Source organism: Lolium perenne, chromosome 6 (assembly GCF_019359855.2).
Source record: "Lolium perenne isolate Kyuss_39 chromosome 6, Kyuss_2.0, whole genome shotgun sequence".
In the NCBI taxonomy this organism is placed as follows: domain Eukaryota; kingdom Viridiplantae; phylum Streptophyta; class Magnoliopsida; order Poales; family Poaceae; genus Lolium; species Lolium perenne.
The window spans coordinates 68,125,695-68,144,865 of record NC_067249.2 but is presented as its reverse complement, the minus strand read 5'-3'; positions in this window follow the sequence as shown (position 1 = coordinate 68,144,865).

Sequence of the window (19,171 nt, the reverse complement as noted above, 5' to 3'; positions counted from 1 at the left end):
TGTTGTCAACCAACACACAAGAAAAATGGAGTGAAAACTTTGCTCTTTCACAAGATTTATTGATGAAAATATATATTCAAGTTCTTTAAGCATATGGATATTCCATGTGTTGAACTGGTATGGAAAGGACACTATAGTCAAGACAATCTCTCGATCCGTGGATTGCCCCATGATTCCATATGCAAGCCATATGCATAATCCACCTACATATGGTCCATCACCTATTGTTGGATTGCAGCTACACCACTGCAGTCAGAGAATTGATCTTCTTGTGGAATGGCAATATGTGCATAGAGCCTCCTCATGTGGGCCGCACCATCAACAGGTGGTGGGACGGCACGATTGTCACCTTTCCAAAAGAAAGAACGTGGGAGACCAGAGGATCAATCATCTAGGGTGAGTTCGGTTTGGGGATGAGATGGAATGGAATGGAACCATTCCATTCCACTGTCACGGAACCGTTCCATCCCAGCGTTCGGTTTGGACAAAAAAAATTGTCACGGAACGGTTCCATCCCCGTATTCGGTTTTGGAATGGGATGAGAATGGAATGGAATGGGTGAGATAGTCACCCGATTATTGTAAACTCGATTAATTATTTTCTAAACTTGATTAAGTAGTGCTAAACTTGATTAATTATTGCTAAACATGGTTAATAATTGCTAAACTTAATTAGTTAGCGTGTGACAGTCACCCGTTCCACCTCGTCCGGCCAAATCGGAGGAACCACTTCTTTCCGGATCTAGAGGGAATATTCCATTTGAAGGAACCACTTCATTCCATTCCAGTTTGCAACCGAACGCAGGAATGGGCTCTGGGTGTGGAACGGTGTAAGGGTATTTTACCCTTATCCATTATTTTGGTATCCATGACACCGTGCTAGAGTATTTGGACTAATACATGTCTACAAGATGACTTTCAGGTATTAGCCAAAGAGGTATGATGGTGTAGCAATGGAACAAAAAGGCAACGGGAGACCCCCCCAATTCGACGAAAAATCAGCAAGTTTTTTGAGCACGGCCGATCCACAGATCCGGTCGGACCGGCCCTGGCACCGGACAGCCCGGTCACCAACCGGATCCAGAACCGGTGCCATCCGGGCAGGTTCCAGTAAAGAGGGCAAGCCCTCCGGTCGGCGTCCGGTCGCCAGCCCGGTTTTGGACCGGCTGCTCCGGTCCATGGCCCGGTCTGACCGGGCACCAGACCGAGCGGCCCGGTCTGCAACCGGACTTTGCGCCTGTGCCATCCGGCGCCATCCAAGAACCTCAGACGCCTTTGCCCGGTCAAGACCCGGTCCCAGCTCCGGTTGGAAACCGCCGACCGGCCGTGGGGTCCCGGCTCGACCGGGCTGTGGACCGGCCTGTCCGGCGCCAAATCCGGTCGACCGGGTTTCTCGACGAATCTGCTGATGTGGCAAGTGACCAACGGCCGTATTTCGAAGAACACTATAAATAGGCCTTCTCCTACCCCTGAACAGTCAGGCAACATACTACAAGCTGTTCTTGAGCTCTCTCTCTCTTACTCCATTACTAGAAACACCAAAAGCCTCAGATCTCCCTCCTCCTCCACCCAAACTCAAATCCCTCCGGGGAATCATTAGAGGAGGACCCGATCTACCGTTCTACCAAGGCAAATCTCATTCCCCCTTGTATTCATTGAGAAGCTTGCTTCCTAGGGTTCCTTGGAAACCCTAGGTGGGCAAGAGGAGTCCGGAAGCATCCGGGCTGTGGATTTGCTCCGGGCAAGATTGTGAAGGTTTGGAGGCTACCTCAAAGTCTACCACAAGTGAGTGAGCTATTCCTTCGTGGGATAGGCTCCGGAGAATAGGGTGAGCCTTCGTGGCGCGGGGAATCCTTCGTGGGACCTCCACTCCTCCAAACGTGACGTACCTTGTTGCAAAGCAAGGGAACACGGGAATACATCCTCGTCTCCGCGTGCTATCGGTTATCTCTAACCGAACTCCTTACTTGTGATTTAACTGCCTGTGAGAGCCTTCGTGCTCGAGTTAGTTGTATCTTCATATAGGTTGCTTCACCTAGTTTGCATTAGGCTCATCTTTATATTCCGCAAAGCCTAATATTGCAAAGAAAGAATTAAAATTTGTAGAAACCTATTCACCCCCCCCTCTAGGTTTACCATCTCTATACTTTCAATTGGTATCAGAGCCTGGACTCTTATTAAGGGCTTCACCGCCTTAAGAGTGAGATGGATAAACTCTTCGAGGGTCTAGATGACGACTCTAACCTTTCGGTTAAAGAGATGAAATCTAGATTCTTGGCATATGATGCCGAGAAGAAGAAAAAGGAGGATGAGCTACAAAACCAAATGACAGAAATGACTGCCATGCTTAAGAACCTAACTGCGGGTGGAACTTCTAGTGGGGCTTCGGCCTCTAAGGAAACCTACCATGATGTAAACCATGACTATCCCAGAAACACTTCACCCATGCCTCATATAAACCATAGTGGGACCGTTCCCCATTACGATGGAACTCACTTTCCACATTGGAAATCTGCTATGGAATCTCATATTCGCAGCTGCAGTGTGGAGCTATGGGAGCTCATTGTTCATGGACATCGGGAGCCACAAGATCCTACTCGGTTGACCTCCACCGAGTTCTACAACCGTCAACTCAATGCATCCGCACGTGACAAGATTAGAAGTGGCATCAACCACAAGCTTCTTGATCAAGTCGATGACATTGTCTCCGCTAAAGAGTTGTGGGATCGGATCGTAGTACTCCAAGAGGGAACCGATTTGATTCAATCAGCTCTTTATGAGACCGCAAAGCAAGAGGCCCACCAGTTCATGATTCGAGATGGAGAATCCGTATCCGATGCCTATGCTAGGCTTGGTGCTCTGAAAGTAAGGGTCAAGGGACTTGGTGCTGAGAAGTACAATGATGGCTTCGAGATGAACGAAGCCTTCATAAAATCCAAGGTCATTGCTATGATTGCCGTCAAACAAGAAGACACCAACCTTGCACTCAACTTGCAAATCATGACCAAGAGTGCCGATCTCAACTCCGATGATCTAGTCTCCTATGTGGCCGCCAATGAAAGCATGGCCAAAGCCGGAAAGAGGCTCAAGGCAATGAACCGTGTTGATGAAGCCTCACACAACCATGAAGCGTCACACAACCTTGCTCTCAAAGCTAGAGCCGACCATGAAAGCAAAGAAGACTATGAAATTGAAGAAGATGAAGAGATGACTTCAACTAGTGACATTGCTACCGACTTTGCTTTCTTTGCCAAGAAGTACAAGGCAAAGTTCCCAATGCTCCTCAATGACAAGAAGAAGAAGAGAACTTGCTACAATTGTGATGAAGATAACCACTTTGCAAATGAGTGCCCTTATGAGAAAAGGGTAGACAAGCCAAAGTTCATCAAAGGGGTCAAGCCAAGATTGAAGCCGAACCCAATCAACGATCGGTACAAGAAGAACAAGGGAAGAGCTTTTGTTGGGGCCGAGTACTTGTCCGATGAAGAAGAGGAAGATGAGGAGAAGGAGGCCGGAGTGGCCGGTTTAGCTTTCTCTAAGCCCGGGTCACTCTTCACATATGACTACTCCAAAGATTACTTCACGGAGAATGATGTTGGCTCTTCCTTCATGGCAAGAACAACTCAAGATGATGTCTCCGATGACTCTCCCTCCTCTCCAATCATTGGCTCTTGTCTTATGGCAAGGGAAACCAAGGTAATGGAACCTCCACCTTCCCTATCTAGTGTTCTTGATGATGAAAACGAAGATCAAGAAGAATTAATTATGCTTAAGGAACTCTATGATGTTAGATGCACCCTTCGTGGTGAAGCTCTTGTCAAGTTTGATTTCTTGATGGACTCACTCAAAGAAAAGGATGAGTCCATTGAGGAATTAGAATATCAATTGAATGAGAAAGAACGGAGATTCAATCTCCTAAGACAAGAGCTAAAAACCGAAAGGTGCATATCTCAAGGCCTTAAGCAACAAATTGAAACTTATGAACTTGATAAAGTTAAGGACCTAGAAACTATTGATAGGGCTCAATTATTGACCCAAGAGCTCAATGCCTTAAAGGAGGAACTTGAAGTTGCTCATGCTTCTCTCACTAGGGATCTTGACCACCTTGAAAGAGCTAACAAGCTTGTCAAGGATGAGCTCAAGAAACTTGGAGAGAACCATTATCTACTTCAAGAATCCTACAAAAGGGCTCTTGGATCAATGAAGGATCCCATTGGTGTTGAAAAGCTTGCTTGTTCCTCCATTTCCTTTACTAGTGAGCATGCTAAACTTGTTGAGGAACATATTCGTTTACAAGAGGAACTTTCTTTGCATGTTGAGACCAATGCATATCTTGAGTCCTTGGTGACCAAATATGGTCTCGACTATCATCCTAATGAATCTTCTTGTGAGCAAGCATCTATTCTTGAGGAAAATGTTAGGCTAACAAAGGAACTTGCAAAGTTCACCACCGCCAAGAACAAGATGGGATTGGATGACCTCTTGAGTAAGCAAAGGTCAAACAATCAAAAGTATGGACTTGGATATACTCCCAAGTCCCACAAGAAGAACAACTACAAGAAGGAGAAACCCGCTCAAGATAAGAACAAGAAGGTCACTAACAATGGCAAAGCCTCAAAGGGCAAAGCCACTAGTGGTGACCGCACGGGACCGAACGATCACTATATATTATTTGTTGATTATTATGGTGATGTCTATGCTAACTATGTTGGCCCTCCTAATGGCTATGCTTATAGAGAGTACTCAATTTGGGTACCAAAAGATATTGTTGCCATTGCAAAGGAACCCATTAATCGATGGGTTCCTAAATCCTCTACTTGATTTTGTAGGGGTATTCCTCCGGTGGTCCAAAATGGGTGTTTGATAGTGGATGCACCAATCATATGACCGGAGGAAAAGGTGTGCTTGATCAATTCATTGAAGATATCAACAAGAAGTCAAGCATTACCTTTGGTGACAACTCAAAGGGAAAGGTACTTGGGTATGGCAAGGTAGCAATCTCTAAGGACTTGTGCCTTGAGACGGTTATGCTTGTTGAACACCTTGGTTATAACTTACTTTCTATATATCATCTTGCCGATGCCGGGTACAATTCATATTTCACTAAATATTATGTGCAAGTCTTTAGGAGTGACAATCTCAAATTGGTCCTTGTTGGATATGTGGAGAACAACCTTTACGTGGTTGACCTCTCGAAAGAGAGCCCCTCCTTCTCCACATGTCTAATGGCGGCCAAGCATGACGAAGGATGGTTGTGGCATCGCCGCCTTGGTCATGTTAACATGAGGAATCTTAAATAACCCCTAAAGGGTGAGCATATTGTGGGACTAACCGGCGTTTCTTTTGAGAAAGATCGTGTTTGTAGTGCATGTGTAGCCGGAAAGCAACTCAAGAAGAAGCATCCCATAAAGAGTATTGTTACCACATCTAGGCCTTTTGAGCTCCTTCATTTGGACCTCTTTGGGCCATCACATTATGATACTCTTGGTGGGAGCAAGTATGGACTTGTCATTGTTGATGATTACTCAAGATACTCTTGGGTCTTTCTCCTTAAGTCTAAGGACGAGACCCATAGAGAGTTCATCACCTTCGCCAAGAAAGCTCAACGTATGTATGAATCCGAGATCAAGGCAATTAGGACCGACAATGGCACCGAGTTCAAGAACTACACTATGCAAGAGTTTGTTGATGATGAGGGCATCAAGCATGAGTTTTCGGCGCCATACACTCCTCAACAAAACGGTGTTGTTGAAAGGAAGAACCGGACTATCATTGAGATGGCAAGAACCATGTTGAGTGAATTCAACTCACCCCACAACTTTTGGGGAGAAGCCATCTCTACGGCCATCCACTACTCCAACCGGCTCTTCCTCCGTCCCCTCCACAACAAAACCCCATACGAGCTCCTTACCGGTAACAAGCCTAATGTCATGTATATTCGTGTCTTTGGATGCAAATGCCTTGTTAAGAACAACAAAGGAAAGCTCGGTAAATTTGAAACTAGAACCATAGAGGGTATATTTGTTGGATATGCGGAGAACTCTCACGCCTATAGATACTACAACCGGTCCTCCGGGACTATTGAAGTATCTTGTGACGTGGTGTTCTTGGAGGATAATGGCTCCCAAGTGGAGCAAGTTGTTCCATGTGTTGCAGGTAATGATGATGATCCATCTAGTGCCATCAAGCATATGGGCATTGGACACATCCGGCCCATGGAGGTTCATAATGATGATCAAGATGATGGAGTAGATGTTTCAAGCACGCCACAAGTGGAGCCTAGCTCAACTCAAGCCGAACCATCAAGTGCAACTCAAGAACCATCCTCTACTCAAGATGAGTCTCAATCCGAAGAACAAGAAGAAGATCCTCATTCCATGGAGCAAGATCATGATGACGATCAAGAAACATCCTCAACTCATGATCAAGCTCAAGTGGTCCCTCATGATCAAGTACTAGCAAGAGATGAATTCATTGATCATGAAGGAACCGTTCGGAAGATCAAGGCCGCTACAAGGGCAAGTGACATGAAAGTGGATCAAGTCCTTGGTAGCATCTCAAGAGGAGTGGTAACTCGTAGACACCATGCATTACTTATCACTTATTGTCAACATCATGCTTTTGTGTCTAGTTTCGAACCACTTAAGGTACATGAAGCCTTGGTCGATCCGGATTGGGTAATTGCCATGCAAGAAGAATTGGAGTGTTTCACTCGTAATGAAGTATGGTCTCTAGTTGAGAGACCCAAGGATCATCGCATCAATGTCATTGGGACCAAATGGGTATTCAAGAACAAGCAAGATGAGAATGGCATTGTTATACGAAACAAAGCAAGGTTAGTGGCGCAAGGGTTTGCCCAAATAGAAGGTATGGATTTTGAGGATACCTTTGCGCCGGTAGCCCGTCTTGAAGCTATTCGTCTTTTGCTTGCATTCGCATCTTTCCACAATTTCAAATTATATCAAATGGATGTGAAAAGTGCATTTTTGAATGGTCCCCTAAAAGAAAACGCATATGTGGCTCAACCCCCGGTGTTGTGGATATACTTCATAGGTATACCATCGACATGGTCCGATTCCGGCAAGCCCGGGTGGCCCACAGATGGTGGTGATGGCTTATGGCCCACCGGGCAGCCCAGTTGCTGTTGATCCTAAAGGATGAAGTCCAGCCCAGGATAGGGAAGCCGGATCCCAACCGACCATCGGAGGAAGTCGGATCCGTGAAGGTCCATGTGGAACCCGGATCCATGGAGGCCCAGGAGTAACCCGGATCCATGGAGGCCCAGGAGTAACCCGGATCCATGGAGGTCCAGGAGTAACCCGGATCCATGGAGGCCCATGTGGAACCCGGATCCAGTACGACGTAGGGAGGAAGGCAGATCCTTGACGTACACGGCAAGACCTTGTACCGTAGTTAGGCAACCTGTAATCCGGCTAGGACTCTCCATGTAAACCCTAGATCCGTGCGCCTTTATAAGCCGGATCCTGGGAGCCCTACGTTCACGTTCACGTTCACGTGCACGTTCAGAACAACCACAACTCATTGTAACAACACGAAAGCGCCCAGATAATTCCAGACAAGCAGCAGTAGGCCCTGTCATCGTGCAGGTGTTCCGAAGCTGGGTAACTCGCGTACCACCGTCCCGTGTGCACTCCGCCCTATGGCCCCTACTTCTTCTCCCCCTCGTGAGGATCCCTCCTCCGAGGTACCGTCGATTAGGCAACGACAGTTGGCGCCCACCGTGGGGCCAGCGGCGTCTGGAGGCCGGAACCGGGCGGGTTCCACATCTTCATCTGCGAGACCGTTGATTTCGACGGAAACGCACTGGTAAGTAATGTAGCTACGACCGCCGCCGAGCAGGACGCAGCTGCAAATATCCGATCCGAGTCGCTGGAGCTTTCCACGGAAGAATCCGCCTTAGACTCGGAAATTTCAAATTCTGGTTTTGGTAGCCGGATCCGCGCCTACGTTTTTGGTAGTCGGATCCGCACCTATGTTTTTGGTTGCCGGATCCGCGCCTACGTTTTTTGGTAGTCGGATCCGCACCTATGTTTTTGGTTGCCAGATCCGTGCGTACGTTTTTGGTACTCGGATCCGCACCTATGTTTTTGGTTGCCGGATCCGCGCCTACATTTTTGGTAGTCGGATCCGCACCTATGTTTTTGTAGCCGGATCCATACCAAAATTTTGGTAGGTGGATCCGCACCTAAATTTTTGGAAGTCGGATCCACACCTAAATTTTGGTAGGTGGATCCGCACCGACAGGACCACTGCGACAATCAATCTCGCACCGGCTCGACGGAACGCCGAAGAAAAACCGCCACGACCGACATTGACTCCGCTCAAACAGCTAAGTCCCTATTTATATTTCATATTTTAATATTTTATGATCATGAGATTAAGATTGGTTCACTCATATCCTGAGTCTTTTACCGCTTTCGCTGTTGGTCATATCTTTCCCACGATTTGCCTTGCGCTCGTGAAAAACTTTGTATCTTGTTTTTGCCGCTTAAGGCTCCGATGCTGCAAAATTTCCGCCTTCGGGCGTTAGCTTGAGTTTTCTGGCCTACACGTTTTCTGTTGTTTTATGTGTGGATTCCTTAGTAGTGACATCTCGGTACTTAAAGCCGGCCTCTGTTTCTGAGGTTCTTGATTGTTTTGCTATTAAGCGCTATCGCCTCAGCAGATGTTCTGTGTTTAAAGTTTGCCGTCTCGCGAAAAGTCAAGCATATAAACCAGAAGAACGGATAAACCAGCACTTGCTTAAAACATATAAATTACATTAACTGTTCAAGATAGTCGAGTTGTTTCCGCCTTGACAGTTTTATGTTGTTCAACTGCTGCATAGTTTCAGCTTTAAAACATTTGTTCAAAGGCCGTTTTTGTTCCGCCTTACATTTGTTCGTTGAACATGATCAAAGAAACAATTTAATACAAATATGTTTTTATGTTTATGTATCAGGTACATGACACTTGGACGTACAACAATCTCCCGAGGTTAGGCGGATCCATGGCGTGCACAGCTGGAAAAGCAACTTGAGTCTTGATTCCGCTATGCTTAGCCGGAACCAACCCTCGGGGGCTGCGGTTTGATCTTAGGTGAAAAGTGTGTTTCCTTTCGGGTATCAGTGCTGGAAATTTCCGCCTAGATGCTTGGGATTTACGCTATTCCTAAGTCACATATAAAGATAAAGCTACTCTAAGAGCACCAAGCCGGATTTTCAAGTAAATTCACCTTGGCGCTCGGGGGCTACACCGATGAAGTTCTCTTTGGAGCAACAGGCCGGAAATTTTCCACCTTGACGCTTGGGGGCTAAGTTTCTGAGCATCGAGTCTCCTTGGAGCAAGCCGACTCAACGCTCGGGGGCTACATACATATGGTTATGTCAAGAAAAATTTCAAAGATGGCGAAAATCTGGCTAACTAGTCGGATCCGCACCTAATTTTTTGGTAGTCGGATCCGCACCTATTTTTTGGTAGTCGGATCCGCACCTCAATTTTCGGTAGCCGGATCCGCACCTAATTTTCTGGTAGCCGGATCCGCACCTAATTTTTTGGTAGCCGGATCCGCACCTAACTTTTGGTAGTCGGATCCGCACCTCAATTTTTTGGTAGCCGGATCCGCACCTAACTTTTGGTAGGCGGATCCGCACCTCAATTTTTTGGTAGCCGGATCCGCACCTAATTTTTGGTAGTCGGATCCGCACCTCAATTTTCGGTAGCCGGATCCGCACCTAATCTTTTGTTAGTCGGATCCGCACCTATATTTTGGCTAGTCAGATCCGAACCTACATTTGGCTAGTCGGATCCATACCGAAGATTACGTTGGATGGTGTCTCCGAAGAATCTGACCATTGGATCATGAAGTTTCCGACCAATACTTGGTTGGAGATACGAAGTTTGGAGTCCTTCAAGATTCTCTATTATTCGTTCCAGCCAAAGGATGAAGATACATGCGCAAGCTGAGCTGGATGGAAGAACGGTGAATCTTGGAGAACTCCGGGGGCTACTGTTGTGGATATACTTCATAGGTATACCATCGACATGGTCCGATTCCGGCAAGCCCGGGTGGCCCACAGATGGTGGTGATGGCTTATGGCCCACCGGGCAGCCCAGTTGCTGTTGATCCTAAAGGATGAAGTCCAGCCCAGGATAGGGAAGCCGGATCCCAACCGACCATCGGAGGAAGTCGGATCCGTGAAGGTCCATGTGGAACCCGGATCCATGGAGGCCCAGGAGTAACCCGGATCCATGGAGGCCCAGGAGTAACCCGGATCCATGGAGGTCCAGGAGTAACCCGGATCCATGGAGGCCCATGTGGAACCCGGATCCAAGATTTACGTAGGGAGGAAGGCAGATCCTTGACGTACACGGCAAGACCTTGTACCGTAGTTAGGCAACCTGTAATCCGGCTAGGACTCTCCATGTAAACCCTAGATCCGTGCGCCTTTATAAGCCGGATCCTGGGAGCCCTACGTTCACGTTCACGTTCACGTGCACGTTCAGAACAACCACAACTCATTGTAACAACGCGAAAGCGCCCAGATAATTCCAGACAAGCAGCAGTAGGCCCTGTCATCGTGCAGGTGTTCCGAAGCTGGGTAACTCGCGTACCACCGTCCCGTGTGCACTCCGCCCTATGGCCCCTACTTCTTCTCCCCCTCGTGAGGATCCCTCCTCCGAGGTACCGTCGATTAGGCAACGACACCCGGGTTTCGAAGACCCATGCCGACCCAACCACGTGTATTTACTCCATAAGGCACTCTACGGTCTCAAGCAAGCTCCACGTGCTTGGTATGAGTTCCTTAGGGATTTCTTACTACATGATGGGTTTTGCATGGGTACGGTCGATTCCACCCTTTTCACCAAGCGGGTTAAAGGGGGTGGCCTCTTTATATGTCAAATATACGTTGATGATATTATCTTTGGTGGAACTAACCCCAATCATAACAAAGCTTTTGAGCTATTGATGACTAGGAAATTTGAGATGTCCATGATGGGATAGTTGAAGTTCTTTCTAGGCTTCCAAGTGAGGCAACTTGCAAAAGGCACCTTCATCTCTCAAGAAAAGTATGTGAAGGACATGCTCAAGAAATTCAACATGACCAATGCGAGTCCAATGAAGACACCCATGCCCGTAAAGGGGCAACTTGGTTCATGTGACGGTGAGAAGGATGTGGACATAAAGGTATACCGCTCCATGATAGGATCCTTGCTCTACCTTTGTGCCTCTAGGCCGGATATCATGCTAAGTGTAGGGATGTGTGCTCGTTTTCAATCCGCTCCCAAGGAGAGCCATTTAGTGGCGGTCAAACGGATACTAAGATACCTTGTTCTCACTCCTACTCTCGGGCTATGGTATCCAAAGGGGTCAACCTTTGAACTCATTGGCTATTCGGATTCCGATTGGGCCGGTGATAAGGTTGATCGGAAGTCTACCTCCGGGGCTTGCCAATTTATTGGCCGGTCATTGGTGAGTTGGTCATCCAAGAAACAGAACTCCACCGCCCTATCCACCACCGAAGCCGAATACATATCCGCGGCATCTTGTTGCACTCAATTGTTATGGATGAAGCAAACCTTGAAAGACTATGGTGTGTCTCTTGGTACGGTGCCTCTTCTTTGTGACAATGAAAGTGCAATAAAGATCGCCAATAACCCGGTTCAACATTGTCGCACCAAACATATTGACATTCGCCATCACTTCCTACGTGATCATGTTGCCAATAAGGATATTGTTCTCACTCATGTGGGAACAACCTACCAATTGGCGGGATATTTTCACTAAGCCTTTGGATGAAGCCCGCTTTGTTAACTTGAGAGGAGAACTTGGTATTCTTGATCCTAAAAACTTGGATTGATTAACTTCTTGCACTATATTCTTGCATTTATCTTGCTATCTAGCTTAGAGGTATAGCACATATGGGGATAGTCATCTTACCATGTCTTGGTATGATGCATACCTATGTGTGCAACATAAATAGACCCAATGTCATTATATGGACCCAAGCATGTCCCTTCGCGGTCACATGACATTTGCGCTTTCACATAGGGGGAGTAATCCCCCGCCCCTCATTGAGCCTTCATTACACATTGATTTGACTATATAAGGCCCAATGATCTTATTGCGAGCATCATTTCCAAAATGACTTATGATTCTTGATATACACTTCGAATCATACCCATTGTCGCTATTTATATTTTGTTTGGATTTCATTCCAATGGGTATGCCTAGAGAACTTTGTGTTTCCAACCCCATGTCTATGCTCATCTCATCATCATCTATCTATCTATATGTACATGTCATCATCTGAGCACTCACACACATTTACACAAAAAAAATAGGGGCAAAACGAGGCAAAATGACACATTTTTGGGCAAATTGACTCCGGCCGGTCACTGGCCCGGTCGGACCGGCCTTTGCGCCGGGTCGTCCGGCGTCTGGCCCGGTCGACCGGGCGCCCGACCGGCCGTGCGGGCTGTTATGTCTTGGGAGAGGATACCCCTTGGGGATCTTCTTCCTCATTATCCCCCACCTCTCAAACCTCCATGGCCGCCGCCTCTACCATCTCCACCACGCCCTAGGCACTTCCCACCACTAGTTTCTCCCCAAACTTCACACAACCATAGATCGGGATCTCTCAAGCCTCTTCACCAAAGGATTTGGTCCCTCTCAAGCTATCTTGGGAGATCTTGGGGATTTGGCCCTCAAGCCTTCTTCACGTGTTCTTCTTGCTCACTTGGGCAACAAGGACAATGTCATCGGGTAAATTTCCCTTCTATTCCCTCTCCCTCTTGATTTCCCTCTCCCATTGCCACATGTTGAGGAAAATTGAGAAAAGTTAGGGTTAGGGTTAGGGTTAGTAAGTCCTCATGCCACCTAGAGTGTCACACCCCTCCTATGCACATTGTTCACTCTCCTGGTATAATCTATGTTCAAGTTTGTGAGTTTTTGCATGATTTTGTGTTGAATTTCTGGGCAAACATCACAACTCAGCACTACCCGGTTTACAGCCCGGTCGACCGGCCTCTCAACCGGCTGGTCCGGCGCACCGCCCGGTCAACCGGATGGCCAACCGGCTCGTCCGGTCTGTCGTCCGGTCGGACCGGCCCCTGCGCCGGCTCGCCCAGCTTTTTCGCATGATCTCGTCGAAACACTTGAATATAGGCTATGCTTTTGGCTTCCTCATATATGCTGATGACATGTACACTTACCTCATTGCTCTCCTCGCCCTATATTGCTTATTCACAGGAGACTGGAGCGGTGAGGACCGTGACACCATTGCCAAGAGAGGGAGGCATGCAGGACACCCACCACGACGTACTAGTGGTCGTGCATCTCAGCCCACTGGTGGCAGCTCATCTAGGGGCCGAACCAAGACATCTGCCAGTAAGAGGAAAGATAAACATGCAGCACAGGATGGTGATGAGGTACTGCCAGAGTTCCATGTTGGTGATGTACATATTGGTGCATGGAGAAGACTCAGAGAGTCCAACCCCTATCGCTTTGAGGAACCCACTTACACAGGGGGAGATCAGTTTTTCTGGACCAAGACACAGCAAGTCATGTGGGATGACTACTATAACTCCCACGAGCACATGAAGAAAGGCACCATTGTTATGCCCAAGGCCATCAAGGATGTCATTGGAATGTATGAAGCCACCAAGTTTCGCTTTGTGGTTGCGACCTTGAGGCGGATGGGGTTGTATGATCTTATGTGCTTGACACCTACTGATGGGTGCTATTGTCCAATCTTGGTGAGACAGTTTCACTGCACAGTCTTTTTCCATGATGATGCAGCTCGGACTATGACTTGGATGACTGGCAAACAGAAATACACTTGCAACTATCTTGATCTCTGTGAAGCTTTGGGGTTTGGTGGAGGAAGTGCTTCTGGTTTCAAGATATATTCTCAGCAGAAGTTCAACAGAGGGGACATTGCCTGTTGCTATCCTCCGAAACCCACACCTGGACCTCCCACCATCTCTGGCATGTACTACTCCTACCTTTTACTTGCCAAGCTATTCCGTGAGACTCTCATCAGCAAGTCCGGCGATACAAGTGAATGCCGTGCATATCATCTGAACTTGATGTACTACTGTCACCCTGAGCACCGGAAACTTATTGATGGCTGTGATCTCATCTACTGTGAGTTACGGCGCTGTGTTCGCGAGCGGTTGACTCCTAATCTTGCCCAGTACGTTCAGCTGCTCATCAACAAGGTTGTGCCCGCACCTCTCAATACTCAAGGTGAGCGGGTCAGGATGGAAGCTTTCAAGGTACGTGCCCAAGGTGATAGATCGGATGTTCCTGAAATGATGCCTTCTGAGCACCGGTCCAAGGAACGCCATGATCATGCTAGCTCCAGCTCCTCTAGTCGCCCACAGCATGGTGTCTCACGGTTCTTCTCTAGCTTATGGCAGATGTGCAAAAATACCAATGATGTTGCACATCAAAGTCTTTCTTTGAACCAAGAGACAAGGAGGCGTCAAAATGAGTTCATGGCTACTAGGAATGTACCTGTCCCTCCTCCTGGCCCTGAGTTGGAGCCTGTCCACGCACCAAACTGGGAGATGCCCCTTCTTTCTGATGAGATGTTCCAGAACTTTGATCCTTCCCTGTACTTTGGTGGTCCTCCTCCTAGATCTGCTCGTACACCTCCTGCTGATGCTGATGATGAAGAGGATGAAGGTGATAAGGATGACAATGGCGAGGATGATGATGAAGAGGATGACGATGAGGATGGTGATGGCAGCTCTCCATCCGCGGGGCACGAGTTCTATTGATGGGACGCTAGCATCTCTCCTCTTTTCTTCGCCTTTTTGGTGTTCCGATGCCAAAGGGGGAGAAGAGAGTAGAGTCTAGAATTACGGGGTTCTTTGATTGTCACAAGCCATGGGAGTTGCTTTATTTGGATTTTATATGGCTTGTGCGTATTTGCTTTGATTTCTCAAGAACCATTTGCTACTTTGAATAATTCATGTATGGATATGTATGGACGACTATTATGTGTGCTACTCTATGTTAGGATAATCATGCTTTATGGATAATCATGCTTTATGCTTATATATCTTGATATACTTGTCCATACCATGCTTGTTTCCTAAAGATATTGGGGGAGCTTCTCATATTCCACAAATGGTGCACTTTGCATTCAAACGCAAATTCTCCAAGTGCACACATTATGGGGGAGCTGTCGTAATATCTTATATGGAATCAAGGTTTAGAGCTTATCATAATATCTATATGTAACTCTAGCTCGGTTTGTCATCGTATACCAAAAAGGGGGAGATTGTAAGGGTATTTTACCCTTATCCATTATTTTGGTATCCATGACACCGTGCTAGAGTATTTGGACTAATACATGTCTACAAGATGACTTTCAGGTATTAGCCAAAGAGGTATGATGGTGTAGCAATGGAACAACAGGCAACGGGAGACCCCCCCAATTCGACGAAAAATCAGCAAGTTTTTCAGAGCCTGGCCGGTCACAGATCCGGTCGGACCGGCCCTGGCACCGGACAGCCCGGTCACCAACCGGATCCAGAACCGGTGCCATCCGGGCAGGTTCCAGTAAAGAGGGCAAGCCCTCCGGTCGGCGTCCGGTCGCCAGCCCGGTTTTGGACCGGCTGCTCCGGTCCATGGCCCGGTCTGACCGGGCACCAGACCGAGCGGCCCGGTCTGCAACCGGACTTTGCGCCTGTGCCATCCGGGCGCCATCCAAGAACCTCGCACGCCTGCCCGGTCAAGACCCGGTCCCAGCTCGGTTGGAAACCGGCCGACCCAGTCAGGTCTCGGTCTGACCGGGCTGTGGACCGGCCTGTCCGGCGCCAAATCCGGTCGACCGGGTTTCTCGACGAATCTGCTGATGTGGCAAGTGACCAACGGCCGTATTTCGAAGAACACTATAAATAGGCCTTCTCCTACCTCTGAACGGTCAGGCAACATACTACAAGCTGTTCTTGAGCTCTCTCTCTCTTACTCCATTACTAGAAACACCAAAAGCCTCAGATCTCCCTCCTCCTCCACCCAAACTCAAATCCCTCCGGGGAATCATTAGAGGAGGACCCGATCTACCGTTCTACCAAGGCAAATCTCATTCCCCCTTGTATTCATTGAGAAGCTTGCTTCCTAGGGTTCCTTGGAAACCCTAGGTGGGCAAGAGGAGTCCGGAAGCATCCGAGCTGTGGATTTGCTCCGGGCAAGATTGTGAAGGTTTGGAGGCTACCTCAAAGTCTACCACAAGTGAGTGAGCTATTCCTTCGTGGGATAGGCTCCGGAGAATAGGGTGAGCCTTCGTGGCGCGGGGAATCCTTCGTGGGACCTCCACTCCTCCAAACGTGACGTACCTTGTTGCAAAGCAAGGGAACACGGGAATACATCCTCGTCTCCGCGTGCTATCGGTTATCTCTAACCGAACTCCTTACTTGTGATTTAACTGCCTGTGAGAGCCTTCGTGCTCGAGTTAGTTGTATCTTCATATAGGTTGCTTCACCTAGTTTGCATTAGGCTCATCTTTATATTCTGCAAAGCCTAATATTGCAAAGAAAGAATTAAAATTTGTATAAACCTATTCACCCCCCCCCCTCTAGGTTTACCATCTCTATACTTTCAAACGGTTTCATTCCGTTCCACCCCATCCCCAAACCAAACACACCCCTACACTATACAGGGAGTACAGAAAGAAAGAAATAGTTGGGTGTTTCGAAATGCAGCAATGCTTCGGCGAACCCTATTTATCCCCTGCGTGCGTGCAGGGATACGCCCCGCATGCACGGGGTGATCACTTGGGGTGTGGCCCACTTAACACGGTGATGTTTGTCTTTCTGGTTTTGGGACTAGTCCTCACGTTTTTGTTGGTTTTCTTGTTCTTCGCTTGTATTTCTGGCTTTGTATTTTTGAAACCCGACTCATGTACATTTTTTCGATAATGGACGCTTTATTACTTGATCAAGCAATTACACCCGGTCTCTGCATAACCAGGATGCACACAGCCGTTTCAGAGTCTCAAAAATCTCAAAGTAAAAACAACAAAGGAGAATTACATATCAATCATGAGCAATTGTAGAACGCCTAAGACGATATTGGTGGCCCTGTCAGTAGATTATGTTGCCATCCATGTAGGGAAAAAGTATCACTCGCCGTATCCTCCAACCGTGTACAGACCTCTGTAAAGAGGTCTCCGTTCTCCACTCTCTACAGTGCAGATCACGAAAGGAGAATAGCGGTGCATCTGTATATAACCTGCAAAAGGGAACATTTTTTATCATTAAAAACTTTGGCATTTTTGCATAGCCATAGCCACCATATAACAGCAAGCACTCCCACCCTAATAAGCATTCTAAACCTGTGATCAATACCATGAAGCCAATTACCAAAGATATTGGCCACACTAGTCGGGGGATACAGATCTGAAGCTACTTGGATGCATGACCATATCGATCTAGCAAAGCGGCACTGGAAGAACAAGTGTTTAATCATCTCATTGTGATGACAGAATACACACTCAGTACTCCCTAGCTAATTTCGTTTCAGAAGATTATTTTTGATTAGGATTACCCCTCAACGTAAATAACAGCCAAAATTTTAAATTATTAGCGGTATTTTCATCTTTTAGATCTTCTTGTTCTTATTTTTTTGAGGAATGGGCAGTCGAACTGCCAATCGGTTAGATAGAAATAGAGTGTTAATTACAGAAGGATCGCAAGTGGACCGAATGGTACGAAGAACAAAGGAAAGTAGTCGTAAGCCGGTAGGCGCTAGACTGCATTCCCGTCTCCAGGGTCATGGGTGTGCGAGTACTCCCTCTGGGCGATGTCCTCCTTGACAAGAGCCGCCACGGCCGCAGGCTGCAAGGCAGTGTTCTGAACTGGTTTTCCATTGGACTGTAAGTTCAAACGAAATTCATCCGGCCCTTCGAACAAATGAATGGATTACAAACAAAGAAGTAATGCATTTCACTTATTAAGCCTCTGACCATATAAGTCTCGTCTAAACGTCACTGATGGAGGTGAGGTCGCCATTACTAAAGCAATGGTATCACTTTTGCGATGAACAATGCTATATAACGCCGGATATTGTTCAGAAAGATGTCTATTCCGTAACTAGAAGTCCTCCCAGAACCATATCTGCGATCCATCCTTAATGGAAAAAGTACCATATTTAAATAAAAACTTATTCATTGCCATTAGACCGGCCCAGAAATGCGAGTCCCCAGATTTTCATAGGATTTGGGATAACGCTTTCTCGCCAACGTACTTTCTCTTAACGACGGTTTGCCATACACCATCCTCAGTAAGAAGCTTGAAAAGCCACTTACCTAGTAAGGCCGAGTTTTTAACCTCGAGGTCATGAACACCCAACCCCCCCCCCCCCCCCCCAGATCCTTGGGACGGCATACAACATTCAAATTAACCAGTCGATATTTCTTTTTCTCGCTATCTCCTTGCCAAAAAAAAATCTCGATCGATAATAATCGAGCTTGTGTAAAACACCTTTCAGCAAGAAGAAGAAGGATATCATATACAACACCATATTGGAAAGTACTGAATTAGTGAGTACCAATCTTCCTCCTAGAGATAACACTTTACCTTTCCAACTACTAAGACGCTTCTGGAGTCTCTCCTCCACTAGTTTCCACTCAGCAATTGTTAATCTCCGGTAATGAATCAGGGTCCCCAAATAATCAATTGGAAACTGGCCTTGCCCACAACCAAGCAGCTCCGTATAAGTGGCAAGCTTCGTATAAGTGGCAACTGAGTCTTGGACTTCGCTGGACCAGAACAATTCAAAGCCCGATAATTGCTTAAAAGCAGCCAAGATTAGCTTTAGATTCTGAGCTTTATCAAGGTCATGTTCCATAAATAAATTTGTATCATCAGCGTATTAAAGGATTGATAGACCCCATCAACCAGATGAGGGATCACCCCTTTAATAAGACCATCAAACTTAGCACGTTCGATAAAGATAGCAAGCATATCAACTACAATGTTGAACAAAAGTGGTGATAGAGAATCCCTTGGCGTAAACATTTTCTAATCTAAAAGAAATGTCCCGTGTCATCGTTAACACGGGCCACATGAAATGCCTTTAACGTCAAAGAAAACGGGTATTTTAGCATACTGGCAGGCTCATGTACTCCGATCATTTACACTGGGAGAAGCACAACGGT